The sequence below is a fragment of the Neoarius graeffei genome, chromosome 4 (genome assembly GCF_027579695.1).
Source record: "Neoarius graeffei isolate fNeoGra1 chromosome 4, fNeoGra1.pri, whole genome shotgun sequence".
NCBI classification, from domain to species: Eukaryota; Metazoa; Chordata; class Actinopteri; order Siluriformes; family Ariidae; genus Neoarius; species Neoarius graeffei.
In genome coordinates this window covers 102,811,671-102,824,560 of record NC_083572.1, presented here as the reverse complement: position 1 = coordinate 102,824,560, position 12,890 = coordinate 102,811,671, and the positions used below count along the sequence as shown (strand labels likewise).

Genomic DNA, 12,890 nt, shown 5'->3' with positions numbered 1-12,890 from the left:
AAACCGCCCGGTTGCGGTATGACCCATCCAATCTAGCTTGAATAGCTGTATCCCCCCAAATGGAAATCAGCTCCCCAACCTCTGCGTCCTTCCATTGAGAAGATTCAGAACCCTCACAGCCCGAAGCGTCCCTCGCATTGATGTCATGCGCAGGGGCGCAGATACGTTTTTTGAACTGGGGGGGACAAAAAACTGGGGGGGGGACAAAGCTGCCAGCAAACCAACCCCAATATGCCTGTCAAACTTGTTGTGGGTTACCATAGCAACCAAGCTCGAGCTCGCAACCTGTGCAGTCTGCGCAGCTCAACCAACCGAATATCAGTCCTTGTCAGGTTAATCAGCTCCTTAACTCTAGTGGTGATTGAATGTCCTATTCTGAACTCTTACAGAGACACAATACACAGTGGTGCTTGAAAGTTTGCGAACCCTTTAGAATTTTCTATATTTCTGCATAAATATGACCTAAAACATCATCAGATTTTCACCCAAACCCTAAAAGTAGATAAACAGAACCCAGTTAAACAAATGAGACAAAAATATTATACTTGGTCATTTATTTATTGAGGAAAATGATCCAATATTACATATCTGTGAGTGGCAAAAGTATGTGAACCTCTAGGATTAGCAGTTAATTTGAAGGTGAAATTAGAGTCAGGTGTTTTCAATCAATGGGATGACAATCAGGTGTGAGTGGGCACCCTGTTTTATTTAAAGAACAGGGATCTATCAAAGTCTGATCTTCACAACACATGTTTGTGGAAGTGTATCATGGCACAAACAAAGGAGATTTCTGAGGACCTCAGAAAAAGCATTGTTGATGCTCATCAGGCTGGAAAAGGTTACAAAACCATCTCTAAAGACTTTGGACTCCACCAATCCACAGTCAGACAGATTGTGTACAAATGGAGGAAATTCAAACCATTGTTACCCTCCCCAGGAGTGGTCGACCAACAAAGATCACTCCAAGAGCAAGGCTTGTAATAGTCAGTGAGGTCACAAAGGACCCCAGGGTAACTTCTGAGCAACTGAAGGCCTCTCTCACATTGGCTAATGTTAAATGTTCATGAGTCCACCATCAGGAGAACACTGAACAACAATAGTGTGCATGGCAGGACTTCAAGGAGAAAGCCACTGCTCTCCAAAAAGAACATTGCTGCTCATCTGCAGTTTGCTAAAGATCCCATGGACAAGCCAGAAGGCTATTGGAAAAATGTTTTGTGGATGGATGAGACCAAAATAGAACTTTTTGGTTGAAATGAGAAGCGTTATGTTTGGAGAAAGGAAAACTGCATTTCAGCATAAGACCCTTATCCCATCTGTGAAACATGGTGGTGGTCGTATTATGGTTTGGGCCTGTTTTGCTGCATCTGGGCCAGGACAGCTTGCCATCATTGACAGAACAATGAATTCTGAATTATACCAACGAATTCTAAAGGAAAATGTCAGGACATCGGTCAGTGAACTGAATCTCAAGAGAAGGTGAGTCATGCAGCAAGACAACGACCCTAAGCACACAAGTCGTTCTACCAAAGAATGGTTAAAGAAGAATAAAAGTTAATGTTTTATAATGGCCAAGTCCTGACCTTAATCCAGTGGAAATGTTGTGGAAGGACCTGAAGCGAGCAGTTCATGTGAGGAAACCCACCAACATCCCAGAGTTGAAGCTGTTCTGTCCAAAGGAATGGGCTAAAATTCCTCCAAGCCGGTGTGCAGGACTGATTAACAGTTACCGCAAACGTTTAGTTGCAGTTATTGCTGCACAAGGGGGTCACACCAGATACTGAAAGCAAAGGTTCACATACTTTTGCCACTCTCAGATATGCAATATTGGATCATTTTCCTCAATAAATAAATGACCAAGTGCAATATTTTTGTCTCATTTGTTTAACTGGGTTCTCTTTATCTACTTTTAGGACTTGTGTGAAAATCTGATGATGTTTTAGGTCATATTTATGCAGAAATATAGAAAATTCTAAAGGGTTCACAAACTTTCAAGCACCACTGTACCTATTCCTTTGGTGGAATACGCTATAATCTTTGATGCTGTCTTGCTGCTTAAAGCTAGACGGCCTTTTCGATTTCATAAAATTTGTGAAATTCAGTTTCCTCTGAAATGTGGTCATTGTGATGTACGTTTATTTCTGTAATATCTCACAAAATATCAGGCCATTCTGTGGCTGGGAAGTTATTTAATTTGAGGGGATTCCCGAGCAAATAATGTGCATGAAATCTCTTGCTTCGCACAGTCAAGCAGACAGAAGAAGTCTGGTATGTGCATGCGCAGGTTTACCTTTGACCTTGCACTGATAGTTCCATCATTCTGTCACTAAACGAACAGCTGATCACACCGAGGTGCTCGCTGACCACTGACATTTATTAGTTTGGTCCTGTGTTTCCTTTCCTTCAAATATAACATAACGTCTTTTCTTCTCGCTTTCTGTTACTGTCGTCAGTCTTTCATGTTTCATTTGCACACTCACGTCCTCTATTTTTATGCCTCTGCCACCGTGAGGTGCAGGAGGCATTATGTTTTTGGGTTGTCCGTCTGTGCGTGCGTGCGTCCGTCCTGCAACCTTGTGAACGCGATATCTGAAAGGAATTTCACTAAACTTTCACCATTTGTGCGCTTTGGGACAAACATGAACTGATTAGATTTTGAGATCAAAAGGTCTAAGGTCAAGGTCACTGTGAGGTCAAATGTCTGCCCGAAAACCTTCTGAACACAATATCTCCAAGGCTAATACAAGTAATTTCACCAGGTCAAGATTACTGTGAGGTCAAATGTCCATCCCCAAATCACAACTTAATAAGGCGTGTAGTCTACCGGGTGGAGGCATCCCCATCGACGCCGTTGGCGTCGAGTTCTATCTAGTTCTTTCCTGTTTCAAATTTGTATCCCACAATGTCTTGCGTGAACAGGGAAAGCCCACCACGTGATGCATGACGTAGTATCTTGAATTGGGTCATGGTGAAGCAGGAAAAAAATAGCAGAGAATTTAGGGCCATGTGGCCCTTAATTCATTAATTGTTCTATTTAAAAAAAGCACCCTAATAAAATTGGAAATCTGCGATTCGAATTCAGTAGCTTTCGGTCCACTAAACAAAAATAATTGGGTGTCGGGGAAAATTATTTTTGTCATCTACAGTTGAAAAATTTGAAAGGCCGTTTACCTTTAAGAACTCTTTACTTGAACCTTCTTTATTACCTTTAAATGCTGCCGTTACTGAGATTGGCCAGATCTGTTTTTCTTAAGAATAACAACCATGATATGCATGCTCTGGTTCAAAAAGATAGTGTGTGTGTGTGTGTGTGTGTGTGTGTGTGTGTGTGTGTGTGTGTGTCTCTCTCTCTCTCTCTATTCCGAGTGCTGTTTCTTCCTGGAATGACCTTTTTCTCAGGCCTGGAATTGAATAAAATGTTATTTTGGTCATGTCCTCACTCTTGTATTTTTTTTTTTTTTTGCAAGACCTTTGTGCATTCATTTCCCAACATATTAGGTTAACATGGGATGACCTTGGGCTGACGTACCTAAGCGTGGCGGTGCACACGTAGACAGCAGCTTTGCTCTTCTATGATGAACTAAATTTTGTTGGACGTTTGTGCAGTGACAAAGGCATTCCATTCTATATTCTCATCAAATTCTCTCTCTCATTTCTCTCTTTTAACGATGTATTGTTTGGCTTTTCCCTCATACTCTGCATCCAAATCCAACCAATTCTACATTACCAACTTACTCGCTAAAGCACATATACACATATTAAAATGTTCTAATTCAAAACCTTCGTTTATTGTGTTTGAAAGTGAAACCAAGCAACACATTAAAAACTTTTTTTTTTCTTCTAGAAAACCCAAAGCCCTCAAAACCTTGGATTTAAGAGTACTCTAACATTTCTTTCCTAATGTATTTGTCATTTCTGCCTGTGTCGAATCCCCTGCCATTGTATTTTCTCATTTTATTACTTTGCTGTTTATTAATAAAAAAAATTGTTTCTAGTTAATCCCTCCACAAATCTCTCGTTTGCTGAAATCCAACCCCAGTGAAGAAAGATACTTTCTCAGAGTGTAAACAATGAGTATGTGCTTGTGACCAATAAAAATCAACAACACATAATGACCAAATGGGCGCCAAGCTTTAGACCAATCACAGTGCACTTTAATCAGCCTGGTGTGGTGATGTAATCATCTCTGCGTAAACCAAACAATGGCGCAGTCTAAGGTGGGTGGGTGGGTGGGGGGTTGGTTTTTTTTTTGTGAGCTTCTTCAAGCGCTGGAGATGATCTAAGGGCTGAAACAAACACATGGGAGACGCACCGGACAGTGTCCGTTATGCAAGGGAAGGTTTATTTATTTAAAAAAAACTGCCAAAGTGAGAGTGCCGTCAGCCGGCAAGCAACTGCTGCGCTCTACGTATTGGGGCGGGGGGGGTGTTGAGTCCCCGTGGCTAATGCAAAGGCGACGCTAGGCTCCATACCTCAGGGTTATAGCCCAAGGTATTTTTAACCTCAAAAAAGAAGTAAGAGATGAATCAAAAACAACTGACTTGGATGTCATCTGGGATTTTGAATGTTGTAGTATAATAAATGTATCTTACAACCCCGATTCCAAAAAAGTTGGGACAAAGTACAAATTGTAAATAAAAACGGAAGGCAATGATGTGGAAGTTTCAGAATTCCATATTTTATTCAGAATAGAACATAGATGACATATCAAATGTTTAAACTTAGAAAATGTATCATTTAAAGAGAAAAATTAGGTGATTTTAAATTTCATGACAACACATCTCAAAAAAGTTGGGACAAGGCCATGTTTACCACTGTGAGACATCCCCTTTTCTCTTTACAACAGTCTGTAAACGTCTGGGGACTGAGGAGACAAGTTGCTCAAGTTTAGGGATAGGAATGTTAACCCATTCTTGTCTAATGTAGGATTCTAGCTGCTCAACTGTCTTAGGTCTTTTTTGTCGTATCTTCCGTTCTATGATGCGCTAAATGTTTTCTATGGGTGAAAGATCTGGACTGCAGGCTGGCCAGTTCAGTACCCGGACCCTTCTTCTACGCAGCCATGATGCTGTAATTGATGCAGTATGTGGTTTGGCATTGTCATGTTGGAAAATGCAAGGTCTTCCCTGAAAGAGACGTCGTCTGGATGAGAGCATATGTTGCTCTAGAACCTGGATATACCTTTCAGCATTGATGGTGTCTTTCCAGATGTGTAAGCTGCCCATGGAACACGCACTAATGCAACCCCATACCATCAGAGATGCAGGCTTCTGAACTGAGCACTGATAACTTGGGTCGTCCTTCTCTTTAGCCCGAATGACACGGCTTCCCCGATTTCCATAATAAACTTCAAATTTTGATTCGTCTGACCACAGAACAGTTTTCCACTTTGTCACAGTCCATTTTAAATGAGCCTTGGCCCAGAGAAGACGTCTGCGCTTCTGGATCATGTTTAGATACGGCTTCTTCTTTGAACTATAGAGTTTTAGCTGGCAACGGCGGATGGCACGGTGAATTGTGTTCGCAGATAATGTTCTCTGGAAATATTCCTGAGCCCATTTTGTGATTTCCAATACAGAAGCATGCCTGTATGTGATGCAGTGCCCAAAGATCACGGGCACCCAGTATGGTTTTCCGGCCTTGACCCTTACGCACAGAGATTCTTCCAGATTCTCTGAATCTTTTGATGATATTATGCACTGTAGATGATGATATGTTCAAACTCTTTGCAATTTTACACTGTCGAACTCCTTTCTGATATTGCTCCACTATTTGTCGGCGCAGAATTAGGGGGATTGGCGATCCTCTTCCCATCTTTACTTCCGAGAGCTGCTGCCACTCCAAGATGCTCTTTTTATACCCAGTCATGTTAATGACCTATTGCCAATTGACCTAATAAGTTGCAATTTGGTCCTCCAGCTGTTCCTTTTTTGTACCTTTAACTTTTCCAGCCTCTTATTGCCCCTGTCCCAACTTTTTTGAGATGTGTTGCTGTCATGAAATTTCAAATGAGCCAATATTTGGCATGAAATTCCAAAATGTCTCACTTTCGACATTTGATATGTTGTCTATGTTCTATTGTGAATACAATATCAGTTTTTGAGATTTGTAAATTATTGCATTCTGTTTTTATTTACAATTTGTACTTTGTCCCAACTTTTTTGGAATCGGGGTTGTATAACTGATGCCTTTGGGGTCCTAATGGAGAGATATGCGAGTGAGAAATTATATATTTTTTAATTAAACTGATGGTAACTATTCCTAGTGACACTGGCGCCATCTGCGGGGGGGCATGGACCTTTTTGACCCCCCAAAGATAAAGTTGGGGGGGCAAAAACACCCCAATAATGAAATGTGAAAAAGTAGTAAACAGTACAGATGAATTCATGTTAACTGACGATTGAAACCAACTAAACAAATAATAGCCTAGCTTTGAATGCAAAATAAGTAATCTATAGAAAAGTCACCTAAAATGTTATGATCGGACATGACCCGCCCCCTTTTCTGCTTGCAATATTCCAATGGTTGGCAGTGAGTGATTGACAGGTTGCACTCCGCAAAATTTACACTGCGTAGCACTAGGCCTACGTGGTCCAGGCAAAAAAAAAAAAAACACAAATAAAATATTTCGTTGCGTAGCAACCAAGGCAGCACTACTGAGGCGAAAAGTTCTGTGTGGCCTCCCGCAGCCATTTTCACTGAACAGTGAACATAGAAATGAAGCAAAATGGACAAGTGGATTATCCAAACCAGTAGGCCGGCAGCCACCAGCAATGAAGGTGATCATGTTGTGCAGAATTTGGACACTGAAGTCTGTGTTAAAGCCGATGCGGATATACAAGTTTAACGCGCTTAAGCCTTTTTATGGAGTATGGTGCACGTTTTTTTTTTGCACTATTCTTGTGAGTTGTCTGCCGAATTCATCTCAAAGAAAATTGCATTAAACTCATCTCATCTCATTATCTCTAGCCGCTTTATCCTTCTACAGGGTCGCAGGCAAGCTGGAGCCTATCCCAGCTGACTACGGGCAAAAGGCGGGGTACACCCTGGACAAGTCGCCAGGTCATCACAGGGCTGACACATAGACACAGACAACCATTTACACTCACATTCACACCTACGGTCAATTTAGAGTCACCAGTTAGCCTAACCTGCATGTCTTTGGACTGTGGGGGAAACCGGAGCACCCGGAGGAAACCCACGCGGACACGAGGAGAACATGCAAACTCCACACAGAAAGGCCCTCGTCGGCCCCGGGGCTCGAACCCAGGACCTTCTTGCTGTGAGGCGACAGCGCTAACCACTACACCACCGTGCCGCCCCTTGCATTAAACTAAATTTGTTTATTGAATAAATTGTGTTTCATACAATGCTTAAAGTCGTGAGATTTTTTTAATGCATCATAATAAGTTATCGTTAAAATGGGCGCTTCCCACTTGCAACGGTGAATAGTAATGAATGAAAATGACTTACAACTGAGTCTTTGATATTCAACTACATACACTGCCGACGTCATGACATCACGGTGCAAGAACATAATTCTGACCCCCCAATGTTGACATGAAGTTGGCGCCTATGCCTAGTGATATTTAATAGTCAATTGACACATGCATTTCCTGGTACTTTACGGGTGTTGATGATAATGAGACAGAAACTGAAGTGAACTACACAAATTTAAAAAGAGCAGTGCAAAAAACACTAATAAAAGATGTCATAACCTCTGTATGTAGGTGATAATATTATCTCGTAAAATTAGATATAACCTCGCCAACCTATCAAAAATACAAGGCCCGGGAAAACATGACTTAGCCCCTGGTCTTTTCAGTAGCTAGAACAGAAACAGCCCTGGTCTAAGTAACGCAGGGTGTAAACCTCGGTGGTGTTCTGTATTTGGTTTGTAAATTGACAGGAAAATCGGATTCCTTCACTGGTGCTTGTTCTCAGATTCTTCTTGACTCTGTTCAATTGTAAATCAAGTTTTGTGTTGAAGTAAAGGCGAAAAAGACCTCTTTTAAATAACTCTGTGTTAACCTTAAGTAAGCTCAAACTAAAGAGGTTCATTTTAGCTTGATGCCCAAAATCAAGTCTCTCTTATCAGAGGCTGGACTGGAGCTTAAATTTTATTTGTACAAATTGTGAATTGTGCCAGATTTGTTGGTATAAACCTGTATTAAGTCCACTGTGATGTCAATAACGAAGAAAAAGTGAAGAATATTTATTTATTTATCTAGCCTTAATGATTTCAGATCATTTCTAAATATGTACTTCATTTTTATATTTTAGAAATCTTTCACCCTTAGTTTTTTTTGTATAATTTTTCATATTTGTTTAATATTAGGGCGGCACAGTGGTGCAGTGGTTAGTGCTGTCGCCTCAGAGCAAGAAGGTCCTGGATTCGAGCCCAGTGGCCGATGAAGGCCTTTCTGTGCGGAGTTTGCATGTTCTCCCCGTGGATTTCCTCCGGGTGCTCCGGTTTCCCCCACAGTCCAAAGACATGCAGGTTAGGATAATTGCTGGCTCTAAATTGACCGTAGGTGTGAATATGAATGGTTGTCTGTGTCTATGTGTCAGCCCTGTGATGACCTGGCAACTTGTCCAGGGTGTACCCCGCCTCTCGCCCGTAGTCAGCTGGGATAGGCTCCAGCTTGCCTGCGACCCTGTAGAACAGGATAAAGCGGCTAGAGATAATGGATGGATGGCTGTTTAATATTAGATACAGTGGTGCTTGAAAGTTTGTGAACCCTTTAGAATTTTCTATATTTCTGCATAAATATGACCTAAAACATCATCAGATTTTCACACAAGTCCTAAAAGTAGATAAAGAGAACCCAGTTAAACAAATGAGACAAAAATGTTCTTTTGGTTATTTATTTATTGAGGAAAATGATCTAATATTACATATCTGTGAGTGGCAAAAGTATGTGAACTGCTAGGATTAGCAGTTAATTTGAAAGTGAAATTAGAGTTAGGCGTTTTCAATCAATGGGATGACAATCAGGTGTGAGTGGGCACCCCGTTTTATTTAAAGAATAGAGATCTATCAAAGTCTGATCTTCACAACACATGTTTGTGGAAGTGTATCATGGCATGAACAAAGGAGATTTCTGAGGACCTCAGAAAAAGCGTTGTTGATGTTCATCAGGCTGGAAAAGGTTTCAAAACCATCTCTAAAGAGTTTAGACTCCACCAATCCACAGTCAGACAGATTGTGTACAAATGGAGGAAGTTCAAGACCATTGTTACCCTCCCCAGGAGTGGTCGATCAAAAAAGATCATTCCAAGAGCAAGGCGTGTAATAGTTGGCGAGGTCACAAAGGACCCCAGAGTAACTTCTAAGCAACTGAAGGCCTCTCTCACATTGGCTAATGCTACTGTTCATGAGTCTACCATCAGGAGAACACTGAACAACAATGGTGTGCATGGCAGGGTTGCAAGGAGAAAGCCACTGCTCTCCAAAAACAACATTGCTGCTCATCTGCAGTTTGCTAAAAGATCACATGGACAAGCCAAAAGGCTATTGGAAAAATGTTTTGTGAACGGATGAGACTAAAATAGAACTTTTTGGTTTAAATGAGAAGTGTTATGTTTGGAGAAAGGAAGACACTGCATTCCAGCATAAGAACCTTATCCCATCTGTGAAACATGGTGGTGGCAGTATCATGGTTTAGGCCTGTTTTGCTGCATCTGGGCCAGGACGGCTTGCCATCATTGATGGAACAATGAATTCTGAATTATACCAGCAAATTCTAAAGGAAAATGCCAGGACATCTGTCCATGAACTGAATCTCAAGAGAAGGTGGGTCACGCAGCAAGACGATCAGCCTAAGTACACAAGTCGTTCTACCAAAGAATGGTTAAAGAAGAATAAAGTTAATGTTTTGGAATGGCCAAGTCAAAGTCCTGACCTTAATCCAATCGAAATGTTGTGGAAGGACCTGAAGCGAGCAGTTCATGTGAGGAAACCCACCAACATCCCAGAGTTGAAGCTGTTCTGTACGGAGGAACGGGCTAAAATTCCTCCAAGCCGGTGTGCAGGACTGATCAACAGTTACCGGAAACATTTAGTTGCAGTTATTGCTGCACAAGGGGGTCACACCAGATACTGAAAGCAAAGGTTCACATACTTTTGCCACTCACAGATATGTAATATCAAATCATTTTCCTCAATAAATAAATGACCAAGTATAATATTTTTGTCTCATTTGTTTAATTGGGTTCTCTTTACCTACTTTTAGGACTTGTGTGAAAATCTGATGATGCTGAGTATCTCATGATACTACCACCACCACCACCACCACCACCATGTTTCACAGATGGGATAAGGTTCTTATGCTGGAGTGCAGTGTTTTCCTTTCTCCAAACATAACGCTTCTCATTTAAACCAAAAAGTTCTATTTTGCTCTCATCCGTCCACAAAACACTTTTCCAATAGCCTTCTGGCTTGTCCACGTGATCTTTAGCAAACTGCAGACAAGCAGCAATGTTCTTTTTGGAGAGCAGTGGCTTTCTCCTTGCAACCCTGCCATGCACACCCTTGTTGTTCAGTGTTCTCTTGATGGTGGACTCATGAACATTGGCTAATGTGATTCAGTTCATGGACAGACATCCTGACATTTTCCTTTAGAATTCACTGGCATAATTCAGAATTCATTGTTCCATCAATAACTCATTTCACGTTCAAACTAACTGCTAATCCTAGAGGTTCACATACTTTTGCCACTCACACGTATGTAATATTGGATCATTTTCCTCAGTAAATAAATGACCAAGTATAATATTTTGTCTCATTTGTTTAACCGGGTTCTCTTGGGCGGCACAGTGGTGTAGTGGTTAGCACGGTCGCCTCACAGCAAGAAGGTTTCGGGTTTGAACCCAGCGGCTGGTGAGGGCCTTTCTGTGTCTACATGGGTTTGCTCCGGTTTCCCCCACAATCCAAAGACATGTAGTTAGGTTGACGTGGGGCGGCCTTGGGCTGAGATGCCCTTGAGCAAGGTACCGAACCCCTGACTGCTCCCTGGGCTGCCCACTGCTCTGGGTGTGTGTTCACTGCGTCAGATGGGTTAAATGCAGAGGATGAATTTCACTGTGCATGTGACGTATAAAAGGTTTCTTCTTTATCTACTTTTAGGACTTGTGTGAAAATCTGATGATGTTTCAGGTCATATTTATGCAGAAATATAGAAAATTCTAAAGGGTTCACAAACTTTCAAGCACCACTGTAGATTTTATATATATGAGTGATTCCACGCTTATGGGTACTGAAATGGGGACATGAACTTATTCACCTAAAACCATTTCTTTTTTTACCATCAGGTCACAAAACATGTAATCTTTAATGAATGATATGTTAAAAGATAACTTTAATTTTTTGAGATGTAATAAAAACATTTATATGCCAAAGTCAAGCCTATGAGTTCCAAAATGATGTCTGTTACATTACTTCTGTTACGATTGTCCATCTCGCGTCTGTTACAAATTAATTACAATCTAGCTATATACCATGTTAATCTTATTGAAAGAATGTGTATGTTTATTCTACTACACATGTTTATTAATTATATTTGCTAAAACATCACCTTCCTATGTTTCAAAAAGTAATTCTACATTGTTAAAATTGAGAATATATATGTCCACAACACTTCTGTTACGTTCTGACTTTGGCATATAAATATGTTTTTATTACATCTCAGAAAATTAAAGTTATCTTTTAACATATCATTCATTAAAGATTACATGTTTTGTGACCTGATGGTAAAAAAAAAGAAATGGTTTTAGGTGAATTTTTAAAAATAAGTTCATGTCCCCATTTCAGTACCCATAAGCGTGGAATCACTCACATTATATATATATATATATATATATATATATATATATATATATATATGTGTGTGTGTGTGTGCAGGACCTCTCTGAAAAACACCAAGCCTCCTGTATAAACATTGTTATTTATAAATAAATAAATTAATTAATTAATTAATTAATTTATTTCATTTTGCAAGGGAAAAAAGTGGAGAATGTTTGTTTGCTTTTCAGAACCTAGATGGGAACCCTGGTTTAAAAAAAGAAGGGGGAGGGTGGGGGGTGTTTGTTTTATTCCCAGTTTGATTATACACACTTCCAGTTACTTTAAGCTAAAAATGAATAAGTCTTCTGTGTAATCAGGTTATAGTTATTTCTGTAAATTAATTATGAACTCAAAACCAGGTGATAAGAAAAGTGCAGAACTGACAGACAGTGTTTTTATATCTCAAATGTAAACTTGAATGCATTCCCCCCTAAATCTTAGATATAATTTATTGATACAAATTTAAGCTATAGACAGTTGTGTTAATAATAATAATAATAATAATAATAATAATAATAATAATAATGAAAACTCCTCTTGTTATCTGTATAAGCCTGAGGCCTGTGTTGACATCATTCACAGCGCTGTAACAAACTCCATAAAACCTCCAAAAGCACAAATTTAACCTTAATATTTTTCTATAAATTCAGATCACTTACACACCTGCTGCCTCGGCGAGATCCTCAAAGTCAGACAGTTCAGGTTTTCTTTTGCCAACACTACAAAAATCAACACTTCAGACTTCAGCTCAAACACTTCCTGTCGCGATCTGAACACGTAGACTATGCGTCTTACGTCATAACGTCACTACGTCATAACGTCATTACGTAAGCCACCTGTCTAGGAAATGGAGTCCTGCTAAAGAGCCTCTCAGGAAGAACAGTGTCGAGTCTAATAAAATCAGAGGTGGACAAAGTACCCAACTTCATTACTTAAGTCAAAGTACAGATCCCACTGGACAAATGTTACTCCAATACAAGTGAAAGTTGTCCAGTCAAATTTTTACTTAAGTTAAAGTACTGAAGATAAGATAAGTCTTTATTGA

General features: G+C 40.2%; 1 protein-coding gene across 2 annotated transcripts in view; it reads right to left on the bottom strand.

Annotated features, from left to right (window-relative positions):
• unc50 (unc-50 homolog (C. elegans)) overlaps positions 1-12,623 on the bottom strand; it is a 28,999-nt gene extending 16,376 nt beyond the window's left edge. Inside the window, exon 1 of one of the 2 annotated variants that reach the window (XM_060920090.1) lies at positions 12,505-12,623. The gene's annotated coding sequence lies outside the window, so the exon portion shown is untranslated. The remainder of the gene's footprint in view (positions 1-12,504) is intronic. The other variant, XM_060920089.1, reaches the window with a different exon arrangement.
• Positions 12,624-12,890: the final 267 nt, after the last annotated feature.